The 23,781-nt window shown below is 36.3% G+C and overlaps 1 long non-coding RNA gene across 1 annotated transcript in view; it reads right to left on the bottom strand.

Moving 5' to 3' along the window:
• Window positions 1-11,257: 11,257 nt before the first annotated feature.
• LOC108384079 (uncharacterized) overlaps window positions 11,258-23,781 on the bottom strand; it is a 61,198-nt gene continuing 48,674 nt past the window's right edge. Inside the window, exon 6 of the long non-coding RNA XR_005062915.2 lies at window positions 11,258-11,581. This is a non-coding gene — a long non-coding RNA (uncharacterized lncRNA). The remainder of the gene's footprint in view (window positions 11,582-23,781) is intronic.

Below are 23,781 nucleotides of genomic sequence, written 5' to 3'. Positions count from 1 at the left end.
CTATATATCAAATTTTCCTCTTAAAAAAATCGTATATTGTTTTAACTTCCAATTGCATTCATGTCTGTGGCTTCTTACCTTTTCTTTTGCATTGGAAATCTGAAAATTCCTGCATTTTTTTTTGTCCAACAACAAGGGGAACATAATGTAATATAGTTATTGTGTGTGCATGTGTGTACACTTATCTTTCTAAATGTTATATCAAGGGAAGTATGATATCCCCTAAATATTGGGTATCCAGTTCTTTTCAACTATAATGTTCCAACTTAAAATGTCCTGCACTTTTAGTTTTCCTTCCCTATCCACACCCCTACAGCACCCAGTTGAGATATCACAGTCTAAACTTACAACCCACCCCTGCTATTTAAGGAATTCCCCACACACATCTGTGCATTTAGTTTAAGACTAACTGAAGGGTTTCTTGTTGGTGTGTGCTGTGTGGGTTTCCCGACTGGAGTCCTACTTTGCAACACCTACAGCTTGCTCAGCTCATTCTGATGCTAGGGTGGTTTCCTTCTATGAATAAATGTCAGTGAGGTGCTATAGGCAAAGCTATTGCCCTCATGGAGCCTATGAGTTTAGTTTGTTCCAGGAATAGATTCCCTATTCCTATAAGCAAGTGAACATTTGGGGCAGACATATTAACTAAACCAGCTTTAGGAGATTAAAAGAAATGACTCCTGATGCTGAAGGCTAAAGGGCAAGCTTTGCTGTACATTATAATGCTTCATCCAAACCAGTTATGTGCAAACACTTCTGAGCACCTACTATAAACCAGGCACTAGATATTTCATATTCTACAAATGTTCATGAAGTGTACTGTGAACCAGTAATTGTGCTAGGAATAAACAGAAAATACATACATGAAAAATAAACATGTAAACTAGTAAGGGTGATAGGATAAGTCCAATAATCACAATAACTAAAGATAGTTGGTGGCATCAACAAGATGATGGAGCAGGTGATACCAGCCTTTATCTTCAGCTTCTTACATGGAAATTAGGTTTCATAAACATTAAGCTCCAGAATTCACCCAGGACTTGGGCTTAGACTTTCCTTTGGCTCCTCTGGTCCTGAATACTAGGCTGGGCTAGAAACCATGCCAGGCTGTTCCCAGGACACCCAGTTTCAACCACTAACTTGCATGGCAAGTTAATGGGCTAGGCTGGCCCTAGCTCTCAGACAGAGAAAGTTTAGACTCAAATCTTTGACAAAGTAGTTACCTCTCCAGGAGTAGTTTTTTGGTGTTTATTTGCTTGCAGGTTTTATTATTGGAAAGAAAGCCTTTGCTTTATTTCTGACATACAGTCTCAAATTGTACCATTCCAGAATTTTAAGAGGATTTGGGGAAAACAGAAAATTGAAGAAATCCCCCAAATATGGCAGGCAATCACCTTTCCTGAGAATAATCTACTGGAACATTCAAAATGTGGATTCAGAACAGAAAAATGACATCATATGTGTTACCCCGTTTCTTTCCCATATAGGTTGTGTATATAAAACAGCTTGAAAAAGGTTTTTTTAGCTCCACCTGGTGGTAGATGCCTGAAGGCCACCTAATAGTTCTTAAATTTTTTTTTTCGCATTGCTGTGGACCTCCTTGCATATCCTAAAAAAATAAACTCTAAAATTGAATTACAACTCTTCTGCAACTAATACTCTTAGCAAACGACTATATAAAACAAATACTTGGTATAATAACAAAATATATTACAACAAAAGAAGTCTCAAAGTGAGTTTTTAGGACATATTTGCTCTGAATTCCAAACATTTTTGGTCTATATGGAGCAGTTGCCACTACAGAAATAATTTGAAACAATAAATGCAATTTATTGAGTAATATTCATGTTACTTAGCATCTATATATATTTATAACTTTGTAGTTCATACAGCATCTTCTTTCCAGTCATTATCCAAGGCAACACCCAGGCTTCGGAAGCTCAGGAAGCCTCCCTAAAAATGGTGATATTTAAAGTAAAACTCAGAGAATGGGTAAGCAATCCTGATGGAAGTAGTAGATGACAGTACTAGGCAGCAGAGGTAAGAGCCAGTGAAAAGCTCTAGAAAATGATGAGTAGCTTAGTCTGACTGAAACATTAAGAAAGAAAAAGAAAAAAAGGTAGATTGGGAGCAAGGGGCATGGTAACAGATGAATTTAAATAATCAGGGGCTAGATCATGTACAATATGCCCCTTTATTTATTCAGAGTTTGAATTTATTCAGAGTTTGAAAGGAGAAAGGTTATTCCTCCATTCCTGAGTTCTATATTATTTTTAAGGGGTTAGATATAGATCTTAGCATTCCAATAATGCCCTTTTGTTGGCACATGTGGATCAATTTTCACCTTTTGGGGTTTCCTCAAACCAAAACCTTCACTTTCAACAATTTGTCCCTGATAGAAGGTCTTATTACAACAGGGCTATGCTATGCTTTGGCCATATGTAAGGCCCCCACTGCATGCAGTCTTAAAGGAGGCATTGAAGGCCCAGTCTCTACCCAGAAAAGGGAATCAGAGACTGGTATTTTTTTGAGGTGTGACTAACCCACAACCTTCTGAATTTTTCAATTCTAGCATTTTTTCAATAAATAAGTTTTAAATATTTTTCCAAACTAGGGACTTATCCTCAAAATGTAACCCCTCAACATAAGCTTGCCTGGGAAAGTTTTGCAAAAATTTCTCTCAGACCTAAAAAGAAAAAATGTAAAATCATCTTTGTGTTGAGGTTCAAGCAATAGAGAAAGTATGGAATTGATTATCACCATAACAAGAAACAATGATGCTATACAAAGGGATTGTGATGCTAAGCTTGTTTGTATCACGCTAAGAAAATATTATCAAAGGAAATATTATACTTATGTTCCCTTTTAAGTATCTGTTTTAAGATACTTTCTCTGAGGGGATGGAACCATGAGAAGGTTACAGAGATCCATTTTCTAGTCCAAGAATAGGTTTGCCAAACCATATGGACTTTCAGTAGGCATTGTATCAAGTGGTATGAGTTTCTTTGTATGTATGCAGGGGGAAGCACTTGAAATACACTTTCTGGACCGTGCTAAGAAGTCCAAAGTATGCTAACAAATTCAGACATTATTCAGATGGCACTGAGGGAACATCAAGCATTGTAAGCAGGGAAAAGGCATGATCATATTTATCCTGTAAAAATATCAGTGAAGCTTCCATGTGTAGAAAAAGCTGGAGGAAAGCATTTTGAAGGGAAGAAGGCCTGATAGAATGTGCAATAGTCTGGGCAAGAGGTGGTGATTGAGCCAGCCTGGTAGAAGTGTGGATATTAAGATATGGCTAAATTCAGGATATATTTAAAGGACATAGAAACAGTACAACTTGGAAATAGATTGGAGCAGTGGTGATGAGCAACAGTTTAAAGAAGATGGTTTTACTTCAAAACTTATTGTGAATACATGCTAGTGCATGCCCCAGGATTTTTTTTCCCCTGACTGTGGGAGCACAATGGATCTGCACTCCAGGCAAATTGGAAGTACCATAATTATTGGCCCAGAAGCAGCTCTCAAACAATGACATATGGGGAGATGACATATCAATAACCCAGCTTCCTCTCCCTCAGATACCCATGAACTTTGTTCTAGAGTTCCCTGGAAGTATTTAGTTCCAGTTGTCCATAGTGTAACTGGCTTTATAATGTATTCTTAGCTGGCATTTTTCCATTTTTTTTCTATTTTCCCATACCTCTGTGTGTTCTGGTATCACTTGAATATTTATCTCAGTATCTATTTGGCAGGAAAAACAGACACCTTTCACTGGAAAGTGATTTTTGGGGGGATGGAAGTGAAGAGTTCAAATTTGGAAAGGCAAATCTAAAATACTCATATCAAGTTTTAGTTTAATCTACCTTTTAGGGCCTTCCTAGCATCATAGCACAAATCTGCTTCAAGAAGCTGAGTTTCAGGCTTTCATCTAAGACTGATCAAGTTTCCTTTGTTAATTGTTCCTTCTAGGAATCAGATCTGCTCTCTCACTGAATGCTGGATTGGTTGTAGATTATCACTTATGCTCGATGAAATTTATGTATTGCACAGTTACATTAAAGAGTATGATTTTTAAGGAATAGATGTTAACTGGACTTATTGTGGTGATCATTTTGCAATATATACATGTATTGAATCATGTTGTACACCTAAAACTAATATAATGTTATATGTCAATTGTATCTCAATAGAAAGAAGTAGAAAATGCACAGGATTATTTTTGTTACTGTTTTTATATAAAAATATGACCATGTTATATACACAGCTCTTCTTACTCATTTAACTTTACCCTTCATATCAGCTAACTCTACTTCATCTGTTTTAAAGGCAGTATAATATTCCATGCCATGGAGACACTGGCATTTATTCATTTATTTCCCAATTAAGGAGGATTCCCTTTATTTTTCAATTTTATTGTGTTTTTTCATCACTATGACTAAAGCTGCAATACATATTCTTGCACATATCCAAAAAATATTATTTTCAATATCTCATATAGCTTTTTATTTCACTTAGGTTAAAATGTGGTGCTATGGACTGAATTGTGTCCCCCAGAATTCATATTTTCAGCCCATAATCCCTATGTGACTATATTTGGATATAGGGCCTTTAGGGAGGTAATTATAGCTAAATGAGGTCATGGGGTGGGGCCCTAATTGCAGAAGACTGGAGTTCTTATAAGAAGAGGGAGAAACACTGGATCTCCCTCTCTGTCTCCCTGTTTCTCTCTCCTTTCTCCCTACTTATATGTCTCCACATTGTCACAAAAGAATGGCCATGTGAGTACACAGTTGGAAAGTAGCAGTCTTCAATCCAGGCAGAGAGCTCCTATCAGAAACTGAAGCAGCTAGGACCTTGATCTTGACTTCTAGCCTCTAAAGCTGTGAGAAGATAAGTTTCTGTTACTTAAGGCAGCCAGTCTTTGGAAGTTTGGCATGGCAGTCCAAGCTGATGAATATATATGGGTCCATTAATTTTTTTAAAAAATATTCTCACTGCTTATTTTCAAACTTCCATATTATCTTTTCTATATTGTTTTTAATTTTCTTCTTTCATAATATTCTTTCTTAAGAAAATGGATTCTGGACCCAGATTACTTTTTGTTTTGGTCAAATTTCTTAACTTTGATACATTTTATCAAATGTGTAAGGACAATGACAGCAATACTTATTTCCTCACAGGATTGTTGTGGAGATTAAACACATTAATATATATATATATATATATATATATATATATATATATATATATATATATATATATGTGTGTGTGTGTACAGCCTGGCAAATATACATACTTTGTTTATTGTTATCATAAATGTTCTTATTCTTTCCTGTTTTTTAAATAAAAATAATTGTTTTTGCCACAGATTTCATTGAACTTCTCCATTACTCTCTTATGCTATCAAGCATAGCTCTTTCCTGTCCTGGTTCCATTACCTCTATCACTTCTTCGTTCCACAGACCCCTCTCCTCTGGGTAGAGGAGCTTCACAAGCACATCGTTATTCCTCATAAAGGGTAGTCAGACAGACCATCTATTGAGTTTCCTACCAGATCAATTGTCAATTGATGCAATTTGGTCACTAGGCAACATATTTTAGGAAAAGAATGTTGTGAATACTGTTTTTTGCATATCTTCTCCAGGAATGAAAATTTCTTCAAATAATCTTCTACTTTGTTCTAGGATCTATGTGAGCTTAAAATAGCATCCACACTGTCTGCCTTTGCCTGCCCCTTAGGCCATAAATTCTTTCTAAGCATATAAATCTGTGTCAAGATCTCGTTGATGGAGGATACAGATTTCTGCTTTAGAAATGTCAAGAAAGAGACAATGTTTGGAAAGAATATCAAGAAAGATTGATTTCCAGAAGAAGCAAATAAGAAATAAAGCAGGAAAACTGGCTCAAGCTGTAACACCGTGGCAACAGTTTCTCAGTACCAGTTACTCTTCATATTCTCTCTGTCCACTGCAGAATTGGGACACTATTTTCTAGCTCTGTTTCCACAATGACCACTGGGGGGCATCGGCAGTCAGCAGTGAGGGAGGTAAACAACAACTCCTTAACCTGGGGAAAGTTCAAGACTAAGGGGAGCTATGTCAATAGGATCAGGCAGCACCAGGACACACTAAGACAAACTGTTCCAAAGCAAGGTTTTGCTGGAACCGAGACTGAAATTTTAAAAAAGAGTTGTTAAAATGTAGTGGGTGTTTACCTTATATTCATTCTCCTTCCGATGTTAACAGAGATGTTGCGATGGACTTAGAGCTTTATGACCACATGTACCTTCTATCATGTAATCAGTATAGTACCTAACAGTTTGCTATAAATTTATTTTCTGATTTAAAACCTATTTTAATCATGGTGGGTGATTTCACTATTAAAAGATGGCATAAGCAGGTCTTTTCAAAATGGGAAAGGATCCTTTAGGAAGATAAAATATCATTTTAACATTTGAATACACATGCAAATTCCTTATTAAAATGTTTACAGTGTGTCACATCGCTAAGTTACTTAAGGCTTGATTCACTGCACTAACACACCCCAGTAAGACCATTGGCAAAGCATGAATTAGATTTCCAAATCTCCAAGCAGTCACTTAATGTATCCACTGATTCTACTCCTGGGCCATTCACTGATGCTTCCTCTGAGCACCCCAAAGCTCTGTCTGGGTGAAAGCCTACACCTTGTTAAATTTCAATTCTACCTTCTGGTTATGTACATTGGAATGCTCAGATTTCAAGTGTGCAAGAGACATTTTTGAATTTATGTTAATGTGCATATGTGTGGATTGTCTTTGTAAACAGCTTTATATTTTATCTTCTTTAACAGTGGTAAGTATCGGTTTTATATTTCGCATGGCTGAGCGGATATTGAGTTTATATGCCTGAATTACAAAGAGCGTCAAGGAGATGTTCTAACCTGTTTCTGGAAAAGTTTTCCCTTGGTTTTCAGCAGAATGCTTCCCTGGATTCTCTGTCATCAGAGTGCTCATCGTCAGCGGCCTTTGCGTTCCGCCTCTCTCTGATGGCGGAACAGTATCACGCCCAGGGGCACAGATATGGGATCTGTTCTCTCCTGTGTCTGCCTCATTTCCTTGGTGATTTCCTCTACCTTCATGAATTTTAAAACCACCTATAGGGTAACAGTTGCTAAGGCTGTATCCCTGCAGGCTATATCCCTCCATTACATTACAAATCCTTATATCCAAATGCCTACTTAATATGTTCACTTGAGTGTTCATGTATACCTCCAACTGATGTCCAAGACTAAACTGTTGATCTTTTCTCCAAAACTTAGTTTTCCTGTTTCAATTTTAAGCAACTTCTAGTTCCTCAGGGGAAAAGACTAGAGCCACCATTCCCTTCTCTCCCACGTCTTCCATTAAATCCATAATTTATATTTATAGATTAATAGTTTACAAAATATTTAATGGGATGATTATTTCATTTGATCCTCAGTTTCCTCTAGCTAGATGGATATAAAGAGATAAACTTAGGTCTCTAGACAGTTAAGTGATTTTTCATGGTCACACAGTATAGAGTTGATCCTTTAATTAAATCTTCAGACTTCAAGTCCCAGGAATTTTTTTAGTAGTATTAGAATTGAGAAGTTTTCCACTGGTCCATTGCAAAATGAGAAAGATATGAACAGTGAAGTAAATTTTTCACAAAACTGAAAGTATTTCATTTAAAAGAGTGTCCTTTTATTCTTAAATATATCTTTTGCAATATTTGATGTTGTAATATCCTTTATAGCAATAATGATGATATGCATACATGTCTTAATGTAACAACATAAAATACTTGATTCTTATTTGAAAAATATTATGATCAATGTACAAAGCCTGGCAATCACTGAAATACACTCTTTTGTCTTAGGTAAAAACAACTTGGGGACCAGGCTGCATTCTCACTAACATATTTTTCTTGTAGTTCATATTTGGGCTTTAGAGTCTGCTTATTTTTGTATTTACTGACAACAAATTAATAACTCTAAAATAGGAAGGACTAAATGGGCACCTTCTGTATGTTTGCTTCATGTATGATATTCCTATCTGGCTCTCTGTTTCTGTTCAGGAATTGCGATTATAATAATTTGAGAAGTGTAAAAAAATCATAAATCATATTACTTTAAGGTAAACAGTGGTGTTTACATACTAAAATGTTCAAAGGTAATGATGATTACTTTTAGGGAAACTGATTCTTATAAAAATATTTCTAAATACATACTTTTATCTAGTTATTCTTCCAAAATCTTACTAAAATGATGAAACAGGTATAAAAATACATTCATAGCAGTGTGATTAACTGGAGAAAATTACCACCAGCTGATCAGAACAGTGAAGAACTTCTGCAAGATAATGGGTAGATTCATTCCTTTATTATACAAATATTTATCGAGGACTTGTTAAATACCAGCCACTCTTCTATGTGACAGGAATACTGCACTGAAATGATGTGATACATCCTTGTTCTCATGAAGCTTACACTATTAAAAGGGAAGCCAGACAATGGAAGGAAGGGAGGGAGGAAGGGAGGGAAGAAACATATTAGATCAAGGCAATGCAGTGCAAATAATTAAGATAAGTTAATGTGATAGAAAAATTACTGGGTAGCTGCTCTAATTGGGATAGTTATGAAAGAGTTGTTTGAGGAAGCTGATATTTTAGTAGAGAGGTGAACAAGAAAGAACCAGCTATTTAAAGATCTGAGGAAGAACATTCCTGAGAGAAGAGCTAGTGCAAAGGCCCTAAGACATAAATGATCTTACACAAATGTTTGAGGATCTGAAAGAGGGCATGTGAGAGATGGTAAGAAGGTAGGCATAGCAGGAAGCAAAGGTGAGATTATGTAAGGTTTTGGAAACCAGGTAAGCGTTTGAATTTTATTCTGAATAGGATCGGGAGCCATTGGAGACAAGTAGACAGAAAAGTAGCATGATGTAATGTATAATTTTTGGAAAACAGATTGTAGGAGGTGGTATATTAATTTGGATGATGTTGGCTCTAATTACAGAAAACATAACTCATAGTGGATATAAAAGTTAAATATGTTAACTCATAAAATAACAAGCTCCTAAATAAGACATCTAGAGGATTGTTTATTCAGTGACACAGCAATATCATCCAGGACTGGAACATTTTCATCTTTTCATTCTGATATCAATGGTGTGTTTGCTTTGACTCCATGGCTTCTACCCCAAGGCTGCAAGAGTTGCACCTTAAATTAAATCTTCAGACTTCAAGTCCCAGGATTTGAAATGCAGTGGTTCCAGATTTGAAATGCAGACATGGCAGTGCATCCCAGCAGCCTTCGATCAGATCTGCCTTTATATTCACAGCAACATTTTCTGGTGGAGTGAAAAAATCTTCATCTGCCAGTATTTGTCAATCAGGATTTCAAATATGTACAATCAACAAATCAAATAACTAAACTCCAAAGTCTTAATTTAGAAACTAGAAGAAAGCTAGGTATGATTAATGCCCTTAAAGACGTTTTTGAGGACATCCATTCATAAAAGTGAACAGGCAGTTTTGAAAGGAAAATCAGAATTGAAAAATAAAAAAATAATTGTAGAAACAAAAAAATGGATGGGATACAATAGCAGAATGAATGCAGCTAACACTGAATTTCTAAGCTACAAGATAGTGTAACAAAAAGAGTACATATTTTTTGCAACCCCCTAAAGTATTTATATCATTTCAATAAACTCAAAAAAGGGAAAAATAATATAGATCAAATATATTAACAAGAATGTGATAATAATAAAATTAATGACAAAAGGATATAGTATCCTTTTGGAAAGTATAGAAATAAAGACAATTAAAAAGCAAATGTTTGGTTAAAGAGGAATTGGAAACTAAAATTACAGGTAATTAAATTGCGTAACAGCTGTGCCGGTCATCTCACTGAGACCTGTCAACTATTTACTGAATATATATCTCACTGAGACCTGTCAACTATTTACTGAATATACGATAGCACCACATATGAAAATATGTAGTATGAAATTGAAACTATTTAGAGGAAATTATTTTGCATAAATACATGAAATAGAGAATAAGAATGATTAAAATAAATCAACTACATTTTCCACTTGAGAAGAAAAGGAATAAATCACACTTAAAGAGAGTCGGAAAGACTTTATTTGAATTTAGCCATGAATGAGATACAATAATGTGAAACTCACTAGTTTACAAATAACTATTGAAACCAAATTGTATCAGATTAAAATTACCCAGTCACATGGCTAAAGCTTTGTACCAATTTTTGTGAAGACTTTTAAGATTTGTGTTTGCCCTTGATGAGAATCTAATGGAGGCTGTGGACTAGATTTAGGGCTCAGGAGCTTCCATAGCAGTTGTGTTTTAAAAAGCTGCTTTTTCCCCCTTTTATTTTATTTCAGTCCCTATGAGCAGTATTTTATTGATCTCCTGGGATATTTATATTTCAAAAACATGATATGATGTACATCCTCAAGGAACAGAGAAAGAATGCAAGTTTTTCTCCTAGGAGTTTTGGAGTATATTTCTCTGTTATCAGAAGTCTAAGGTAATTATTACTTAAAACTACCCTTTGTATTAAGATGGGGCAGCACTGGGCACTTTGTCTATTTCACTATCAATCACCACAACATTCTCCTCTTTCCACCCCTCACCTTCCCAAAGATTCCACCCATTAGTCTCAGGCTTTGTCACCCGCTCTTGGACCTTAATCAGTGGCAGCTGGTACCCTCCTAGCTTTTCAGAATGGCATGCTCAGACCTCTGACTTATGATTCTGCTCTCCCTTCTTGTTTGCCAGCCCAAAGCCAGCAAAGCAGTGGACAACAGTACTTCCTTCTCTAACCTCAGTTCTTCACACTTTCTGACTGGAGCTTCAGCTTCTGGTTAGGCCTTGGAGGCTAGCTGAACTGCCCACTGTGGAGGCTGGCCCGCTGTCGCAACCATGTTTTCCTTCTTTGCCACTGCACATTCCCTCAAACAAGTTCAGTAGACCAGCCAGCATTTCCAGAGCATGCCCATATCACACAGTGGTCCACGAGCATTTAAGGCACCGCCACCCCTCCCCACATAGAAGTTGATGGCCAACCTGGATTTCCTCCGGAAATGCTTGTCTCCCAAGATGCATTTCTTCAGCCTCCTGGCTGGCTCACTGATTGTTGGCTTGCAGCTTCGGGAGGCCTCCAGGTGAAATCTGAAACTGGCTCCCATTTTGGCAAGGAGAGACCAAAGAAAAAGGCCGGCCACTCCAGACTGGTGAGTGGCAGTTTCAAAAACAAGGGAGCTTAACTTTTTGAGACTTGCTTTGGATGCCACAAGGCAAGTCTCTGCACCCGGCTGCCGGAATCTTGATAGTTTATGTAGAGGACTTGGATTCAGTCACATGTACTACAATACAAATGGTCTCAACAACATATTACTCTAGAGATGACTTCAGCTTTGGGAATGGTGGGCAAGGCTACATTACAAGGACAGGGGAGGGGGCGAGGAGCCTATGGCTGCCAGAGTCCAGCCCTCCAGTCAACCTGCGGGCATGTCCCCTGGATGACCTCCTCCCAACACGAATGAAAACCTAGGTCAGAAGGGGAAAAAATAGAAACAAATATGTCATCAGCAGATGAATTTGAGTAGGAGGAAATAAATGTCTACTCAAACTGTACTACAGGTTCATTTATGAAAGTTATAAATTGGACATTTGTATTTAGCCAAAAATGAGAGTAAGCATGGGGCAGATGTAGTGTGAAAAGTGAAAGCTGATGATGAGAAGCTTCAGATGTCTGTTTGCAGGACCTTCAAGTCAGGACTATCTCACAATACCCAAATATGGCTTATTTTATAATACTTACTAATAACTTAAGTTTTATGGTATTTTGCACAGTCCTTATTGATTGTAAAATGTTACTGTTCTTTCTGAGCCAGGAATTAGTTCCTGTGGACAGAAGTTACTATGAAACAAAATTATGTTCAAAGTAAAGAAAAACTTTCTAAATATCTATTCCTGTCAGATGGTAAGAGAACTTCCTTGGAGATGAGAATTTTTCTGTCTTTTAAAACACTGAATAGTGGCTGAAAGATTGTTTATAGGTGATGCTGGAAAGGATAGTTATTTATTGGATAATATGAGGATTGGTGTGACCAGATGGGCCCTAAATTCCCTTACTGCCCTGCGCATGCCCGACTTGCTTCATCCCCAGTGCTTTTAAAGATAAAAGGACACCAGCGGTGTTGCTACCCTATTGATGGCAAGTCTAGTATAATAGAGATGCATTTACATAGTGACCCTATAGGACTGTTTACACAAAATTTGTAACATTTATTGAATGCTTTGTATGTACCAGACATTCTCAGTGCTTTACATATACCGACTAGTATCTCTTCAAAACAGCTATGATGTTGAGGCTAATTTCATCCCACTTTTAAGGATGAAACTGATGCACAGAGCAGTTAATTGGTGTATTCTGTCACAACTCTATTGAGGGAAAGAGCTCAGATCGCAACCCAGAAAAGTTGGGTCCCAATTTCCTGCTCGTAATCTCTTCATTTTTAAAATATGTTGCTTCATTTTAAATTTCTACATGAAATGATGCAGTCCATACTAAAAATATATATTTTTTTATTTTTGGGCAGTTTTTTTTTAAGCAAAAGCAATGTAAGAGAGGCAGTGAGATGGAGTTGAAAAAATATTACACTAGGAGTCAAGACTTTGGATTTCTGGTCCCGATATGCCTGTATTTAATTTGGGCTGAATCATTTAATAGCTGTTCCTCATCTGTAAAATGCAAATTAATTTAATATCCTTTATTTGTCTCCTTTCAGACCTTTTGCACATCACCTTCACATGAGTGAACTCATCTTACAGAAATTTCCTAAGAGATCTGAGGTTCAATATAGAAGTGATCCCCACCTCTGCCTGACCCACTCTGCTTCACAGAAGGTAAGAATCTTTGAACTCCAGAGCCGGAGTCTTTCCCTTCTATACTTTGCTGATCTATTTTTATGTTCATAAAATTATTTTCTAAACTGTAAATTAATATGCTGATACTACCTTCTTTAATTAATGTGGTATGCAAAGATGAGTTGGTAATATTTTTAGCAGAAGGAGACTTCAAAGAAAGGATAATTTGGAAATTGATTTGATGAAGCCAAACTAGTGCTTGTGAAAACCACGTGTTCTTAATTTGTTTTGTTTAAATCCCAAGACAAATGCTAAACTGATAGAAAAATATGCTGCTTTTTTGTGCTTTGGTGAAATCCTTATTTTGTAACATGAAATAAGAAATGTTTGAACAGCTGCAATTATAAAGTCAAGGAACCATAAAACATACACACACACACACATATACTTTTTTTTCCTCCAGTGCTACTGATTGGAATTATGCCACAGGAAAGTAATCCATGAGTGGCATAAATATATTTTCATTCATTTTACTGAGTCCTTAACATGGTATAACTTTCTCTGTGGGAGGTTTACCTCAGAATTGAAAGAAAAGAAAAAAATGTGAACAAACCAGCTTTCTTGATTTACTGTCTTAGAATAGTTTCTGAGATATTGTTCCTTTAGGTACAAGTGAAATACTTTTGCAACAATTGAGGACTAATGGGAAGTAGCTGGGGTTGGGGCTCAGCTGTGGTCTTGGCTATTGAACAAATCTTTAATCTCTATTTTATCTTTGTATACTTAAGAACCATGAATAGAAGCATTTGTTATTTTTTTATTTAATTTCTTTTTTAAGCACTTATGTTCTAAATATATACTATTATGCAGGTGAGACTGCTTGTCTACTTAATCCATATGCAGTCACTGTAAATCTTTTATTGGTTATAGATTTGAAATCTGAGAACTCAATACTCTGTGTTCTGGGAAGTTACAAGAAAACTTACAGTCTTAACTTCCCTGTTGTCTGCTAGAAATAGATGAAAGGGCTTGAATATGCTCCTACTATTTACTGAGACATGCATAGATCATACAATATCATATGGAATGGAATCTGAAAATCCTAAGATGTCCCATTTAGTGGGGGGTCCTACAGCTCATCAACACATTTTATAGGTCAGGGAAACAGAGTCACTATAGGTGTTACATGAATAAGGGATTTATTAAAGGAATTAGACCTTACCCAATTGTGGGAGGAACTGAAGAAGGGACAGTCCAGAGGGGATTTGGAAGATCTGAGAAAAGGTCACTGACTAGTCCACCTTAAGCACTGATGTGAATGGACAAACAGAAGATTTTTTGGAAATCCAGGCTATCAAACAATTTCAGTCTGTGTATCAGGACCACAAAGGGGGGAGTTTGGTGGGGAGTTGATGGAAATCACTTCTCAGGAAGTTGTGCCACTTTGTAGCTGATATGTCTGAGTTTGCAGCCAAGTCTGTTGGTGGGCCTGGACAGCAGGGCTGGCAGTGGCAAAGGTGACCTCTAAGCAGAGAGGAAGAAAGTGCACGTAAGCTGAGTTCTACTGGACACTCTTACATCTGCTTAACACAGACAAGCAGTCTGTGTTAAGCCATACTGAGACAGCCCTCCAACAGTCATGGCACATGCTTTACTCAGACCTTCCAAATCTCAGGCAAGTTCTTCTTTTGACAATTCTAGCCGAAGACCATCAGAGAAATGAATTCTAGGAAATATACTTCCTAGCCCAAGTGACCAATGTTCTAATTTTGCAGATAAAGTATTCTACTGTCCTGAGGGAAAGGACCCTACCAAGCTTCATGAATTAGGTCGTAACAGATTCAGAAGTAGATTCAAGGTCTCTTGATTGTTAGAGTAGTTTTTTTTTCTACTACATCTTTTATATAGTATATGTCTATGTGCTATGTGAACACAATTATTTTAATGTCAATTAAACTCTTTACATAGGTCATTCATCAGATATATTTGTTATAATTAATATATACCTTATTTATGGACATTAATACCATCGGGTTTTCACTGTTGCTAACATCTCAAGGAAGTTAGAATTTGCTTGTGTTCCTCAGTGGTAAGAGGACATTTTGTGCACATGTGCTACATAATCAAGATTATATGACTATTTTGAAAGATTTTTTTACCTAAACTGTGTTCCAAAAAAATAACTGAGAAGGGAAGTGATACATAAAATTATAACAATTGTGCTATGACTTATTGGGTCACTTACTATATATGAGTCACTATGTTAAATACTTCACATCTCTTATTCCTTTTTCTCAATGATTTTTCAATTTTTAAAAACTATTTTCATATTAATATGAAATATAGAAATCAGTTAAGCACAAACAACTCTGTAAGAGGAGCCACATGTCACGAGAACAAGACTCCTAGCAGAGGGTAACTTAGGTGAAGTCTGGGTCATAGTTTAGTTTCCACCTTTCCGTTGATGTTTTAAGAGTTTCTTTGGGAAAATTGAGTGGGAAAGGCATGAACTGAGTTTTGGGAAATACAGGAATTTCCAGTCTGGTGTCTGGCAGATCAGAAAATGAGCTGGTCACTGGATACACAGAGTGAAATGGTTTGATTTTTTTTCTTCTAAGCTCACTGACTTCCAGGTCACAAATTTCAGAAATTTCAGGATGGTGGGGTGAATATCCTCAGTCAACAGCCATGGCTAGCAGCAAGAGTGAGGATTTCATCAGCACAGGGTACGAGCTGATAAAACCATGAACCAGCTTCGCCAGAGCAAAGGGCATCTCAATGATGAGAGCTCTTGGTGTCTCTTTTTCCTGGGTCGCATCACTTAAATCTGGGCTTGTCATTCTCTATGCCTCTTACAAGTTAGTTGTCATCCTAGAATCACCCTTGCCTGTCTCTTGCTGGGTCACCTAAATCCTATATTGAAATGAAAGACAAAATCAGAAGCTTTTTCTGAGAATGGCTCACAAAATGATTTTGTGAACTAAAGTATTTTTATCTTATTTTTCTGATTTAATTTTCATTTAAGGCTGGATTAAAAATTTAGATTTTTCATTACTTTAACTAAGAATTTTGAAGGCACTGTTCAATTTTGTTCTTGCTGCCAGTGTGTCGGTTGAGAAGCCTCAGATTGTATGTCAGTTATAGAACTGAGTAAAGAGTTCTTCAAATCACGGAAGCCATGTGAAAAAGTCCTGAGAAAACCCTCAAGATATATTGTAGGAATGGGTTTGGCTGAGGCATAAAATACATGAAAAGGAGGAGTTTCAGGTTGGGGCTGGATTATGAAGCACCTTAAAGGCTGAACAGAGCTCGTTCTCTCAGGATGAGTAGAAAGCTATTGATAAATATTCAGCAGGGGAGTGACAGCAAGGTCAGTAATCATGTTTAAAAATCTTTTTTTTAACAATAATGAGCATATAGCCAAATCCCTGCATTCATATAACCATTTTGGTAGTAATGAAAGAAGAATGGTGTGTGTATGGGCGTGTGAGTGTGTTAGAAGAGAGGAACACAGGATCTCCATCTAACAGAGATCATTTCAACAGTCCAGTTTAAATGGAAAGCATATCACTTAGTAGATACGTAATGTAGGACAAGTTGAATCCCTCTCTAAGCCCCATTTTCTTCATCTGTATCCTTTGGGATTTTTAATAAGATAAAGAGAGAGATTATATATACAATCAGAAGCACCATGCCAAGTACATAGTAGGTACTTAATAGTTGTTTGTTATATATTAGTTTAATTAGATACATAATTTTACATATATGTCTCAGTGAAATATCTTGGTCTTTTCTCAATGAAGCATTTTCATAGCTGAGACATCCTACTGGACAAATATAAAAAATGCATACCAACATTATCTTCCCTAAGACCATCCTCTTGGCCTCCCTCAGCAAAGAGGGTTTTGCTAAAGGAGCTCATAGCAAGACGGCTGTGTTGTGACCTGTTGCTCCTGTTCCCTTGCACTGTACAGCTAGAAAGACAACAAACCCATAAAGGAACACTCTGTCATTCTCAAGAAACCGAGCTTGAGTTCCAGTGTTTGCTCTTCTTCCAAAATGAGTCCAGTGTCACATTTCACTTATCTTAGAGTCATTGTAGACACCTGGTCCTTATTTTATTGTCTTGTATTTCTTTAACCTAGTGTGTGTATAAGATGAAATGGTAAAACTCCTCTCCATTACTTACTGCATTTTTCCCCATTAAATGGCTGAGGCCCTCTTATGATGAAGACTGAATAGGAGTTTTGTTATATTTCAATGACTGGCAAGGATAAAACTGGAACAGCTGTATATCAGGAACAAACTGTGCAGTAGGCTTTGACAACCAAGAAGCCTCTCTCTTGCAAGGACCCAAGGATGAACATATGCTGGCACAGAATGTGCAATAGATGCACATGAAATTGAAAGGTAGTAAGTGTTATATCACCAAAGTTTATTCATTAAAAACATAAGCAATTAAGCACCTACTATGGTCAGATACTATATTAAAGTATGGAACACTGAGATAAATAGCATTATTTAATCCAAGATATTTATTGAACACCAGCTGTGTATCTGGTCTCATACAATGCTATGGGAATTCAAACAGACTATGCAATAGTTCCTTCCCTCAAAGTGTTTCTTATGGAGAGACCCCATAAGAAACAGGCTTGCTCAATAGCTATAACAACGTAATCTACTTGATCTTTAATTTATGATATTCTATAGTTAAAACAGACATCATAGCTACTTCATTCCATTTTATCTAAGAAGAGTTAGTCATCTGAAATATGCCTTTTCATATTTTGTTTCTCTTTGGGATTCTCTTTTCTCTTATACTGCTGAAAAGGTAGAACATCTGTGCTTTCCTCCCTAATGATATTCAGTATGGCAGCTTCTTCCCCGCCCCGCACTGATGAATACTATTTGACATTTGGTTAGATAGACTTCATCCATCGAGCATTGTTGACCACTGAGATTTTTTAAATGGAGACAATAAGGAGGCAAGAGAGTATTCACACTAAAGAATATCAGCATGTTAAGATTTATGACTTGTTGACTGAATACCTAAGAGAATTATAAAAATAATTTCTTTGATCTCAGGTTTATTTATCTCCCTGTCATGAAATAAACCTCTGTCTGTGCTTGTGTACATCTTTATGATTGGAAGAATGTTGTTTGGGAGAGCTAATGATTCCTTTTAATAATGTTTGGTCATCCAAGTCCCTTTATTTTGAAAGACAGGAAACATCCCTAGCATTACTTATGTCAAATGTTCCTCAGACACATGCATTAAGAGGAAGGGAAAATGGATTGAGATCTTTAGATGTCAATATAGATATATGCAATATTATATGCAACATTATGTTGAAATTATCATTTGAACCATTCAGTAATAGCCATATCACCAAGAGAAACCAATAAAAAGGGCAAATAGTTCTTCTTTTAAAGTGTTATCTTGAGGTACATGGGGGCCTGTGTGTCTGTGGTTGGTAATGGCAGTCTGAGATTAGTATGTAGGTGCCTTAGTTTCCCAGAGTTACCTCAGGGGAAGAAGAAGAAGGTAAGCTTCCATTCTGCTTGTGATGTGTATTAATATTCTAGGGTTAAGTCTACCTAATTCTTCCACCTGAGGATTTGCTGTTAGAATGTGTTCAACTTCCTAAAAATATCCTCCAAAGATTACTTCAGGGATATCACAGTTGGAGTCCTTCATTTAAGAAGTTTGTCTATTGATTTGTACCATGAAGTTGAAGAGAAATTGGATCTAAGTATGCTTTAATAACTAACTGGATTCATAGTCCCACTTAAACTAATCCAAAAGATTAATATTTGTTTTTGTTCCACCCAACAGAGTATGTTAAATGAAGCTCAACATTTTGGCCAGTCTCAATCTGTTATTAACACTATGCAGACAGATTTTCCATCTGTTAAGCTATTACTAGTCAACATATTGGTATGAATTTATTGCCTAGAAAAGTTGCATTTTATATTTGTACACGTATACACTTCTAGTTAACCTAGGTTTAGATGGTTCACTGTAAATGTCACCACATTTCTCTTATGTTTGAGAAAATTGTTATTCTTTAGTTAAGAGTCTGTTGGTCATGTGTCAATGAAACACACGTGAGAATGTTTTTCTATGAAAAGAGCCAGAGTTTATTTTCCTTTTGACTGTTTTATCAACTTTTTCAGTCAAAAATCACATTAAGGCAATTAATCATTTATATGGATTAAAAAAGTAGAGGTTTTCTGATTATTTATTATTGTTTTAAGAATCTCTGAATTAATTAAGCACACATTTAACCATGTAAGAAGAAAGTCCAGTAGAACATCCTAAACCACTGTTTATGTTTCTTTGACCTCATCTGTCAGAAAGCCATGATGGTTATCTGATTTCCAGTTTATCCACTCCAGTGAAGTGGCAAAAATCCTTTCAGAACAAATACATTGCTTCCTTCTTGTTCTGCTACTTGTTGTATGCATAAGAGTCACCTGTTTAGATGAGATGGCCAAATTTGCAATATCTGGTTCTTTCTTTCTCTTAAGTTGAATTTGAGTATTTTCTGTTTAAGGCAAGGTATAGACCTTTCCAGTACCAGAATAGAGTTTGGCCCTTACATCAGAAAGTAAGTAACCCATGGGACTGTAACCCAGGCAAACCTCCTGACCAATTTTGTTTCTGTCTAGACAAGTCTACTGCTAATGGCTTATGGGGAAAAAAGTAGACATCATCAAAAACCAAGCCTAGAAATATCTTTTACCAGGGCCAACCCTTTGAAGGGAAAATGGAATTTTCTCTGTGGATTTATCTAAATAGCATCTCCTATGAACCAAGCTACTATATTTTTCTTCCTGTAGGATTACTTCCTTACCTATTTCCACTACAAAGTAAAGGTTTCCTTTAACTTCCTTGATAAATTTGTCACCCAAGAGAGTCATTTCTTTAAAATAGAGAGCCAACAGACATGAGGACAATTTTTTGATACTTTGAGTTTACTAATCATGTAAACCTTTTTTTTTTTTTTGCCCAGTTGTACTATTTAAAGAACACTTAATCTCCTGAATGACACTTGAGGCTCTTTTGCTCCTCGGAAAAGAGAATTACCAGAAAGAGCTTTGATGGCCATAACCTGAATTCAGTTACAGAAAAAGGCTGACGACCTTCAGAGAACCGTTAGCCTCATCCATGTGCATGTTATGTAATGGGACACTCAAATACAGCAGGCAAATAATCATACTTTAAAATGTATTTTTAAAAGGTCCATGCTCCATGTAATAATATGTGTTAAGTGTTTTACCTACATCATTATGTGTAGGTAGATATTAATTATAATACCAATCTTAAGAGGCAAGTGTATTATCTATATTTCCATTTTATAGATAAAGGTGAGGGTCAAATAAACTAGTACCACTAATAATAAACTTTCATCCAATGTTTATTATTTTGCCAGGTTCTACTTTTAAGAGCATAATCATACTGAGCAGATATTATTAGTTCCAATTTTCAGATGAGGAAATAGAAGCACAGAGAGGTTGAGTAATTACTCAAAGTCTCAGCTAATAAGAGGTGGAGTTGAGACTCAAATGCTGATATGTGTTTCCCCCAGCCATCTGCTTATCCCTGAATTGAACTTCTGCCTGTCTACTCAGTTAATTCTCAGTGATTAGTGACTGGTTAGTGGCAGTGATGGGCTGTGATTTCAAATTCCATGATTTTAATTGCTGTATGTTTCCCTACTGCCTGTCATTTACTAAGCACACAGTCGGCATGCTTAGTGTCTAGTGCTTAGTGCAAAGCTTAGTGGCTTTTTGTTGCATGTTCAGGTGGGAGCCGAGTGTTCAGAGACTATCTTTGCCCTTAGACATAATTTTATTTTTTGTTAATGAAGCTGCTTACTCTCTACTTTAGAGACCTACCAATCCAACTAATACCAGAATAACTTCTCCAAGGATCATTGTGGAATCATTAGTGATCTTTCCATTGTGACTCCTATAACTTTGACTATCAAAGGAGCTGAGGGGGTCTTCCACTCAATGCATTTGTTGAATCTGATTTCTAAAAGAGCTATTATAATTAGGAAGATCTAAGCTATTGCTAAGGGTTGCCCCACCTCACAAAGAAGAAGCTAATGGCTGAACAGTGAAGAGAATATTCAACCTATAGGAAGTAATACCAACTTTAAAGTGCTTAGTCCTTCTTTTCTGGGTGAGAAAATGATGGTGTGACATGAAAGAATTAATGACAATGATCTAAACCTTAATTTGAATATTTCAGGGTCCATCCCCAAATATTCTCTGTAAACCAATGTAGTATACTAAAGGAAATATAATTTCTTTCTGGAGACACAAAGTTACATTGAGAGAAAAGTAGAGGAAATTAGATTTTGGAGAGAATCAGATGCTAAAGGTTTTGCTAAACTTATGTCTTAATAAGATTTTAAGTGTTATGGGAAATAAGGCTAAACAAGGATTCAGATGCCTAAGTTCCAGTCCTCACTTAAGTTTTAGGGTTCATTCTTACAGATAAAGTATATAGTGGACTTTATTCTTCTTAAAGAGAGTGACATGTTCTCATTGCCTTTCTTGCCTTGGTTAGCTACAGCCTCTTCTTTCCTGAGCTCCTTTAGTTTATGCTGTTCACCTGGACTGTTACATATTAGTATATGACATATTCCCATATATGCATGTATGCTGGGCTCTATATTAATATGTCACCTTATTAGACTTCATTAAACTACTTAAGAATGTGGCCTATGAATTCCACCTCTCCAGGGTCCCTGGTCTGCATGCCAAAAGTGGGTGCTCAGTAATTGTTGGTGGATTGAGATTAGGGACCCACTGGAAATGCTTTTTTTAAAAAAATTCTTTCCCAATATCACAGTGGAATTCAAGCTTCTTATTTACTGACTGATAATAATGACTGCATTAAACTAGAGACCTAACTTCATGCAAATAGTTACAGTTATAGAAATGTGAATGTGGTGGATACAACTACTGAAGCACTTACCAGCTAACATAAACTTATATTTGAAAAATCACAATTAGTCCTTTCTCTTAAAAACAGTGTTTTTGAGTATTGGCATTTTTAATAAATGATGTATTTACACTAGTAATTATGTGGCAAAAACTAATAATTTTTGAATGACTTCTCATAAAAACAAGAGTTAGAAACTCACCCTTCTAGATTCATATGGCCACAACAAATTATAATCCCAATTCTATTTCTCCTAGGAGGGTTGACCTGCTCATTTCAACTTGAACTGAGCAACAGCATTTTAAATTTAACTCTTGGAGTTCAGTGGCACATGGGTCAGTATAATATGGAAATCTCAATTATATGCTAGGGCAGTGGAAAGAGCTCTTGACAGCTTCCTGTGTGGACTTGAGTAATAGTATCTGTATAACAATCTCTTCCAACAGCAACATCCCCAAATTCCTCAAGATAAAAGTTTTGCATTCTTACTTCCACCATTGGTCCCAAGTCTGCTATTTCTCTTTCATCCTGGAACAGTACATCGCTAACTAAACATTTCTCTCCCTGGAATGAAAACTTAAATTTCATAAAGAAAACAATCTAAGGATGAAATAGCCTTTTGTGTTACAAAGAGATACAGTCTCCAGAGATATATAGTAACTATGCAATAAATGGTCTTGGAAACTTGGGTGTTAGACAGTTAACTAAGTCAAAAGGGCTGATTTAGTTTCATGTTATTTACCTGTTTTCCTACTGTACAACTTTATTGGCTTTGGATAAATTCTTCATAATAAATGCGCTCAAGTTAGAAATTGTGTGTCCTAATCCTGCTTCCACTGCTTCAGACTGTTTTATCAGCCAAGTCACATGTTGTCCCTGAGCCACAGTTCCCCATGTGCAAAATAAAGATAATAATATCTACCTAACAGAATTCTAATGAATGTTAAGTTAAAATTTATATAAAATATTTTCAAATTCAAGAAATGATAATGACACTGCAGAGAATAAGGATTTGAGAAAAATGCAGTAACTCTTTCAGATGTTTGTCCTTAAATGGTTGATAGTACAGTGTTCTAAGGAAAATACCAGCTGTTCTAAAATAAGGGTAGCTTCCAAATTTTAAAGATTTGCCCTCAGAATTGAACCTTCAACCAATATCTGCCTGTCCAAGAAGGAATCATTCACCTGAACACCAACATTTTCACTTTGAAAAATTAACACTACTGCAATTGCCATCCCTATCATTACAATAATAATAGTAATTTTGATAATGTTAATATTGTATTTCAAGAATGATCACCTTCCAAATTTTTTTGAACTTTATGAAATCATTTTTTTCTTAAGAGTGTGTTTTATTGCATTGTGAGAAATAATTTTTATATCTTTTCTTGGGGGTGTTGTGAAGTTGGGTGTGGAAAATATTCTTTCCATGCAAAGGTCATCCAGAGTGACTCAGAACAAATGTATACCTATTGGATTGGGAGAAGTAGTGAAGAAATCTAGATGCAGATGAGAGAGAGTCCCCTTTCTTGTTTGGACTGAAACGTTGGCTTCAAATGGAGAATCTAGCCCAGGGAAAACACAGTTTCTAACAGGAGCTGAGCTTGGAAGTCCGGAGTGTTTTACTGGATTTTTCAACACTTGATCAGAAATCCCACTATTTCAAGAATTAGAGTTTAGCAGTACAAGTCCAAGACTGGTATGTTCACAACCCAAATAGTTCAACTCCCAGTGCTTCTGAATCATGTATGTCCAGAGAGCATGCATCCATGGCTTATCTGGACACCCCAGTAACACCCCATCAAAATCCAGAGATTTGGCAGCATGTCTTCACGAGCAACCTTCGCAACTGAAATGTGTGACTTCCCTGTCAAGACTCTTGAGGAATAAAACATGCATCAATAACTAGGACTGTTGG

This window comes from Manis javanica, chromosome 3 (assembly GCF_040802235.1).
Source record: "Manis javanica isolate MJ-LG chromosome 3, MJ_LKY, whole genome shotgun sequence".
Lineage (NCBI taxonomy): Eukaryota > Metazoa > Chordata > Mammalia > Pholidota > Manidae > Manis > Manis javanica.
This window is presented reverse-complemented; position numbering and strand designations above follow the sequence as displayed.